Source organism: Onthophagus taurus, chromosome 5 (assembly GCF_036711975.1).
Source record: "Onthophagus taurus isolate NC chromosome 5, IU_Otau_3.0, whole genome shotgun sequence".
NCBI classification, from domain to species: Eukaryota; Metazoa; Arthropoda; class Insecta; order Coleoptera; family Scarabaeidae; genus Onthophagus; species Onthophagus taurus.
In genome coordinates, this window is record NC_091970.1 from 9,244,737 (window position 1) to 9,253,352 (window position 8,616).

Consider the following 8,616-nt stretch of genomic DNA (forward strand, 5'->3'; position numbering starts at 1 on the left):
TGATGATTATTTATTTCCCATCATTTTTATCCAAATTCCTTCAAAATTATTTTATTTTAACAATTTAAATTTGCCGCTTAAAAAAAAATTATTTAGCGCCATCTTTGGGTTGAAATCGAAACTAATTTGTGTAGCTGTCAATTTGTAAGCTTCTTTAACCATCTCAACATTTTTTATAATTTTCGTGTTAAATTCTACTTATTATTAAAAATGAAGTTTTTAAACAAATTCCGCATATTGTTGTAACATCTTTAAGTCTCGCGATGTGATTTTATCCCCGAATCCTGTGATAAACAACTTTAGTGAAATTTTAAATTTCAATCATCGGATTTCGTTCAAAACTCTTATTTTTGTGTTTGCTAATTGAGTCGGAACGTTTAACTCGGAGTGATAAAGGTAAATTATTTATTTATTTCATTTTTAGTTTTAACCCGATTTATTTTAACTTTATTAGCGCTACCTTTGGGTTGAAATCAAAACTAATTTGTGTACCTGTCAATTTTTTAGTTTTGGTCATTTCAACATTTTTTATAATTTTCGTGTTAAATTCTACTTATTATTAAAAATGAAGTATCGTAACGAGTTTTTAAACAAATTCCGCATATTGTTGTAACATCTTTAAGCCTCGCGATGTGATTTTATCCCCGAATCCTGTGATAAACAACTTTAGTGAAATTTTAAATTTCAATCATCGGATTTCGTTCAAAACTCTTATTTTTGTGTTTGCTAATTGAGTCGGAACGTTTAACTCGGAGTGATAAAGGTAAATTATTTATTTATTTCCTTTTTAGTTTTAACCCGATTTATTTTATCTTTATTAGCGCCATCTTTGGGTTGAAATCAAAACTAATTGTGTATCTGTCAATTTGTAAGCTACTTTATTTATCTCATCAATTTTTATAATTTTCGTGTTAAAAATGTGGTTGTTATTAAAAAGTAACTATCGTAACGCGTTTTTAAACAAATTCCGCATATTGTTGTCAAATATTTAAGTCTCGCGATGTGATTTTATCCCCGAATTCTGTGATAAACAATACTTTAGTGAAATTTTAAATTTCCATCATCGGATTTCGTTCAAATCTTTTATTTTTGTGTTTGCTAATTGAGTCGGAACGTTTAACATAGAGTGATAAAGGTAAATTATTTACTTATTTCATTTTTAGTTTTAACAGGATTTATTTTATCTTTATTAGCGCCATCTTTGGGTTGAAATCAAAACTAATTGTGTATCTGTCAATTTGTAAGCTATTTTATTTATCTCATCAATTTTTATAATTTTCGTGTTAAAAATGTGGTTATTATTAAAAAGTAACTATCGTAACGCGTTTTTAAACAAATTCCGCATATTGTTGTGAAATATTTAAGTCTCGCGATGTGATTTTATCCCCGAATCCTGTGATAAACAACTTTAGTGAAATTTTAAATTTCAATCATCGTATTTCGTTCAAAACTCTTATTTTTGTGTTTGCTAATTGAGTCGGAACGTTTAACTCGGAGTGATAAATTTAAATTATTTATTTATTTCATTTTTAGTTTTAACACGATTTATTTTATCTTTATTAGCGCCATCTTTGGGTTGAAATCAAAACTAATTGTGTATCTGTCAATTTGTAAGCTACTTTATTCATCTCATCAATTTTTATAATTTTCGTGTTAAAAATGTGGTTATTATTAAAAAGTAACTATAGTAACGCGTTTTTAAACAAATTCCGCATACTGTTGTGAAATATTTAAGTCTCGTGATGTGATTTTATCCCCGAATTCTGCGATAAACAATACTTTAGTGAAATTTTAAATTTCAATCATCGGATTTCGTTCAAATCTTTTATTTTCGTGTTTGAGGATTAAATCGGAACGTTTAACTCGGAGTGAAAAAGGTAAATATTTATTTATTTCCTTTTTAGTTTTAACCAGATTTATTTTATCTTTATTAGCGCCATCTTTGGGTTGAAATCAAAACTAATTGTGTATCTGTCAATTTGTAAGCTACTTTATTCATCTCATCAATTTTTATAATTTTCGTGTTAAAAATGTGGTTGTTATTAAAAAGTAACTATCGTAACGCGTTTTTAAACAAATTCCGCATATTGTTGTGAAATATTTAAGTCTCGCGATGTGATTTCATCCCCGAATTCTGTGATAAACAATACTTTAGTGAAATTTTAAATTTCCATCATCGGATTTCGTTCAAATCATTTATTTTCGTGTTTGAGGATTGAATCGCAACGTTTAACTCGGAGTGAAAAAGGTAAATTATTTATTTATTTCATTTTTAGTTTTAACCCGATTTATTTTATCTTTATCAACGCCATCTTTGGGTAAAATTCTATATTATTGATTCAAGAATCATTTCTTTTAATTTTTATTTACTTTAGCATATTTAATAACAAATTCTTGAACACAAAACCTATTTATTCAACGGTTTTAAGTATACAAAAATTCAGTTATTATCGGATTGTTTCGGAAAATTTACAAATTTTGTGTTGCTCGGTTACCATTACTTACCAACCAGTAACGGCCATTTTGGTGTAAAGAACCAATAAGAATTCAAGCGGGAAAATAGACTTTTTTCTTCAAACGTCATTAAATGACAACTTTGTTGTCGTGTTTACTCGCGGTAGAAGTAAGTCATTGTTGCATAACGACGGTTGGTAAGATCAACATAGCAAAAAAGTACTTCAGCGTTATGGCGCTAAAGTAAATTTCACTTTAGCGCCATAGCGCTGAAGCACATGTCACTTTAGCGCCGTATTGGAAAAGATATTTTTTTGCTTCACGGACGCTAAGTAAAGATTTTAAAAATTAATAAAAAATGAAACTAACCTTTTAATTGTTTGCTTTCTTATTTTCATCTCAAATTAATATCACATAAAAAAACTAAATAAATTAAAGAACAAAACAAATAATTATCTCTTATATTTTAAATTTTAATAAACACAAAAAAATTGACACATTTTAAACTTTTTATGAAGAAATAAACCATTAAGTGACAATTGATTTTTTGAATAATTCTTTAAACATATAGTGTCATGATAGTGCAAAAAAGTTAATTTAATATTTTTATTTTTTATAAATATTAATATTAACTGTGCATTTCTTGAAAACAGCTCCACAAAAGTTTACTTCTTCTGAGGGAACTACTCCTTTTTTGGTGGAAACTTCTCTGGAGATGTTTTCACTGTCATTAAAAATTACTGTATTATCATGAATTGAATCATTATTTATGTTAACGTCTACGTTATGGCTTGATAAAATTTTTCTTGCATTTTCATTTTGATTGAACATCGACTCTTCTATGTAGCCTTCAGCCACTGTGCCGGATTTCCATCCACCAAGTCTTTTTAAACAGGTAAGATCGCCTCCTCCATCTACAAGTAAAGTGGCTGACGTTCTTCGTAATGAATGTCCAGTATATTCGTTTGGTTGTGGTAAATTTAAGTATGTGGCCACTTTTAGAGGGATTTTACCAATCACATGAATTCCCATAACCATTCGACAACACTTTCCATTAAGATATTTTTAAAAAAATCTTCTACTTTCAAAGTCCTGAGGTCTCAATGCTACATACTTTTGATATAGGTTTATATACTTGTCTCCAATTATTGTAAATGACCTTGATTTGTTAGTTTTACTATCAGGAATAGTTACACGAATGACGGATCCTAAACTTTCTACGTCATTTAGTGTTAAATTTACTAACTCATCGCATCTACATGCCCCCGATATTCCAATTATTAAAACAACCTGAAAATAACACATTTAAATCTTCCATTTCGGTGTATTTCACCTATAATCTATAAACCGTTAACAAAACTCCCGATATTTTGACAATGACTTTAGGTTGTTTTAAATAAATCACTAGTTTAATTTTAATAAATTATTAATAAAAAAAAAAAAAAACCTAATGAATAAAATTAAATTATTATTGAATTAAATTTTATTAACACATCTTGCGCGGGCATTTTGCCGCCAAAATGTTACCGTCTATCCATAATCCATAAAAAACGAGTTTAGTCGCTTCCCGCTCAACATATGAAATTCGCGCAAAACGACTTTAGTCGCTTCCCGCGCAGGATGTATTAATATAAATTTAATTTCTTTTTTTTTAATAATTTATTAAAATTAAACTAGTGATTTATGTATTTAACCAACCTAAAGTCATTTTGACATCTCGGGAATTTTGTGAACGGATTATAAGTTACCTTAAGTCCTAAATATTTGTCATTTGGAGCTTCATCCAAAAACTTGTCAAATTGTTCTTTTGTAAATACTTTTGATTTCTTGGGTCTATAGCCCTCATTCTGTTTTTTCAAAAATGCTCGTAGTTTCATATATTTCGATATGTCAACATTGTAGTTAATGTTCAATACTGTTCTTAACATGGAGTATTGAGACCATAAAGTGGAACATTTCCATTTAGATTCGGTTACTAATTCGTAAAAATACACTAGTAATGTATTTTCCGAATAGTCTTTTATATTTTTTTTATTACACCATGTAAAAAATTTATTGTACGCACCATTATATATTTTAGTAGATTTCGAAGGTAATAAACTATTTTCTATTACCTTCTTCGCGATATCGTTAATTTCGGACGACATTTTGTACAAAATAAATTTAACTAACAGTTAAAAGTTAAAATTCGCGCAAAACTGTTTACTTTTTTTTATTGGTTGTCAAATTTACGTCGTCGTTGCTAACGTTATTTTGTCATGACGTCCTTCGATTTCTCATTAATACATAATAAGTTAATTGTCATTTTATTAAATTTATTAAAATTTATATTGCAATTATTTGCAACGTTTGAAGAAAAAATACTATGTTTTATTCGGAAGAGAAGCAGATTCGTTTGTGGCTGGTCCGTCATTGCCGGACTCACTTCGTTCGTCCGGCAAACTGTCGGACACGCCACAATTTTAACGGCTCATCTGTCATTAGCGACTCACTGCGTTCGTCGCTAAGCGACAGACCACGCCATAAAAAGCACTGCTTCTCTTCCATATAAAACAATATACTATTTTAAATGAGTCAATATTTTTTTTACTCATTTATGCAGGAAAATGCGTTTTTGAGTCACTTTTTTCCAATAAATATCGGATTTATTACAAATTAAAGATAATGTGAATGTTAATTAATCTTAACAAAGCTGTAAAGGTAAGTGAATATTTAATTTATTTTTTTATGTTTAAATACCAACAGTAGGTATATTTAAACTTTCATCTTGCTGTCATAATTTAAGTCTATTACTATCCGTGTCAAAAATCGAGCCCCCTCACTTTAGAGATGGATATCTTCACAACCGCTCTATGAAAAGAATTGACCGCTCTGAAATAATATTAAAACAAATTATAATATAAAAAAATGCATTTTTGTTGGTGATGACATTAAATTCGTAATCTGCATTAAAAATCCTACAATTTGATACCAAACACGACGTATTTATATGAAAAATTAAAAAAGTTAGGTTAAAATCAACAATGAGACCGCCATCTTGAATTTTTTATTATTAAAATTTGTTGTCTTGGTTAATTTTTGAGATAACCCCGTCGAGTTTGGACTCATTTTAAAGCATTTTTAATTTAGTTTACGATTTTGAATGAATTAATTCTTTTTGAAAATATTTATAAATTCGAAAATTCCATTTTTTTAATGATAACATTAGATTCGTAATGTATGTTAAAATCCCTTTAATTTGATACCAAACACGCCATATTTACAACAAAAAATAAAAAAAGATAGGTTAAAATCAACAAGGAACCCGCCATCTTGAATTTTTTTATTATAATTTGTTGTCTTGGTTAATTTTTGAGATAACCCCATCGAGTTTGGACTCATTTTAAAGCATTTTTGATTTACTTTACGATTTTGAATGAATTAATTCTTTTTGAAAATATTTATAAAAGCGGAAATTTAATTTTTTTTATGATAATATTAGATTCGTAATCTATATTAAAATCCCTTTAATTTGATACCAAACACGCCATATTTACAACAAAAAATAAAAAAAGTTAGGTTAAAATCAACAAGGAACCCGCCATCTTGAATTTTTTTATTATAATTTGTTGTCTTGGTTCAAGGACAGTAGAATATAACAGGACTGCTACATGCATTGTATTTTTGTAGCCCACTACGGGTTGGTTGCCCGCACTCTACGTCACACTATTTGCCACGCCCTGTTAACTGTCATTCAGTACTATGCGTTTGCGGTGTGTTTTTAGAGATTTGAAGGTTACATGATAGACATTAATACGCCTAAAAAAATAAAACTTCAAAAATAATATGAATACGTCTACGATATAACCTCTAAAACCACAGCAAACGGATAGAGCTGGGCGTGGCAAATGGTATGACGTAGTTTGCGGGCAGGTTGTCACAACAATGGATGTAGCAGTCCTGTTAGATTCTACTGTCCTTGGTCTTGGTTAATTTTTGAGATAACCCCGTCGAGTTTGGACTCATTTTAAAGCATTTTTAATTTAGTTTACGATTTTGAATGAATTATTTCTTTTTGAAAATATTTATAAAATCGAAAATTCTATTTTTCTTTAACATAACATTAGATTCGTAATCTATATTAAAATCCCTTTAATTTGATACCAAACACGCCATATTTACAACAAAAAATAAAAAAGTTAGGTTAAAATCAACAAGGAACCCGCCATCTTGAATTTTTTTATTATAATTTGTTGTCTTGGTTAATTTTTGAGATTACCCCGTCGAGTTTGGACTCATTTTAAAGCATTTTTAATTTAGTTTACGATTTTGAATGAATTATTTCTTTTTGAAAATATTTATAAAATCGAAAATTCTATTTTTCTTTAACATAACATTAGATTCGTAATCTATATTAAAATCCCTTTAATTTGATACCAAACACGCCATATTTACAACAAAAAATAAAAAAGTTAGGTTAAAATCAACAAGGAACCCGCCATCTTGAATTTTTTTATTATAATTTGTTGTCTTGGTTAATTTTTGAGATTACCCCGTCGAGTTTGGACTCATTTTAAAGCATTTTTAATTTAGTTTACGGTTTTGAATGAATTAATTCTTTTTGAAAATATTTATGAAAGCGGAAATTTATTTTTTTTTATGATAATATTAGATTCGTAATCTATATTAAAATCCCTTTAATTTGATACCAAACACGCCATATTTACAACAAAAAATAGAAAAAAATTAGGTTAAAATCAATAATGAAACCGCCATTTTGAATTTTTTATTATTAATTTTTAATGTGTTGTCTTGGTTCATTTTTTAGATAACCCCATCGAGTTTGGACTCATTTTAAAGCATTTTTAATTTACTTTTCGTTTTTGAATGAATTAATTCTTTTTGAAAATATTTATAAAATCTAAAATTAGATTTTTTTTAATGATAACATTAGAATCGTAATGTATATTAAAATTCCTTTAATTTGATACCAAACACGCCATATTTACAACAAAAAATAAAAAAAGTTAGGTTAAAATCAACAAGGAACCCGCCATCTTGAATTTTTTTATTATAATTTGTTGTCTTGGTTAATTTTTGAGATAACCCCATCGAGTTTGGACTCATTTTAAAGCATTTTTGATTTACTTTACGATTTTGAATGAATTAATTCTTTTTGAAAATATTTATAAAATCGGAAATTGTAGTTTTGTTTATGATAATATTAGAATCGTAATCTATATTAAAATCTCTTTAATTTGATACCAAAGATGCCATATTTACAACAAAAAATAAAAAAAGTTAGGTTAAAATCAACAATGAAACCGCCATCTTGAATTTTTTATTATTAAAATTTGTTGTCTTGGTTAATTTTTGAGATAACCCCGTCGAGTTTGGACTCATTTTAGAGCATTTTTAATTTACTTTACGATTTTGAAAGAAATAATTCTTTTTGAGAATATTGATAAAATTCGAATATTTCTCTAAATATGGTTAGGTTTATCGGTTTATCCTAAGTTATGGAAATCTGGTTTGGTGACCGAATAAAACCCGGATTTAGATATCCTAAAGTGTGTTCTTTTTAAATTGATAAGGTCGTTTTTTAATTCGTGGTTTAAAGTAGTACTCGTTCTTTACTTTTTGCCGCTGTTGATATCAACATATTGACAGGACAAAGCCGTTTTAGATGAAGGAGAAACCAGACTCTCTAGTGACGTATTTAATATTATCTTCAAAGATAACGAAGAATCAATAAGTATGGAACCTGAAGTTTTTATATGTATCAAGTCACAATCATATCTTCAAATGAATAAGTTGTTAAAATGCTCAAAATGAACATATTCGAATATCCGGGATTATTCAAACTTGAAATTTGAACCTTACTTTGAATTTCACAATTTAAGTGCCTCTATAAAATTAGGTATTGATAAGATATGATTATTTAGGTGTCGTTTATATAGTTAGCGTTATAGAAATAAAAAAATTGAGTACAAATTACATAAAAATAGCTAACACTATTTCTTTATGTAAAAAAATTTTTTCTTTAGCACAATTAAGCGTGTTTATTTCTTATTATTCATTAAACACTTTGATAAGTCCATTTCCAATTAAATCAAACCGATAACAACATTTTTACTCAGATATAAAACGAGGAAAATGTTTGGAACCAATCAATAGTTCTGA

At 28.0% G+C, this 8,616-nt stretch overlaps 1 long non-coding RNA gene across 1 annotated transcript; it reads right to left on the minus strand.

Moving 5' to 3' along the window:
- Positions 1 to 2,899: 2,899 nt before the first annotated feature.
- LOC139429863 (uncharacterized) lies at positions 2,900 to 5,022 on the minus strand. The gene is made up of 2 exons (XR_011640447.1): positions 4,203 to 5,022; positions 2,900 to 3,744 (listed from the first exon to the last, which is right to left on the minus strand). It is a non-coding gene; the product is annotated as an uncharacterized lncRNA (long non-coding RNA).
- Between the last annotated feature and the right edge of the window lie 3,594 nt (positions 5,023 to 8,616).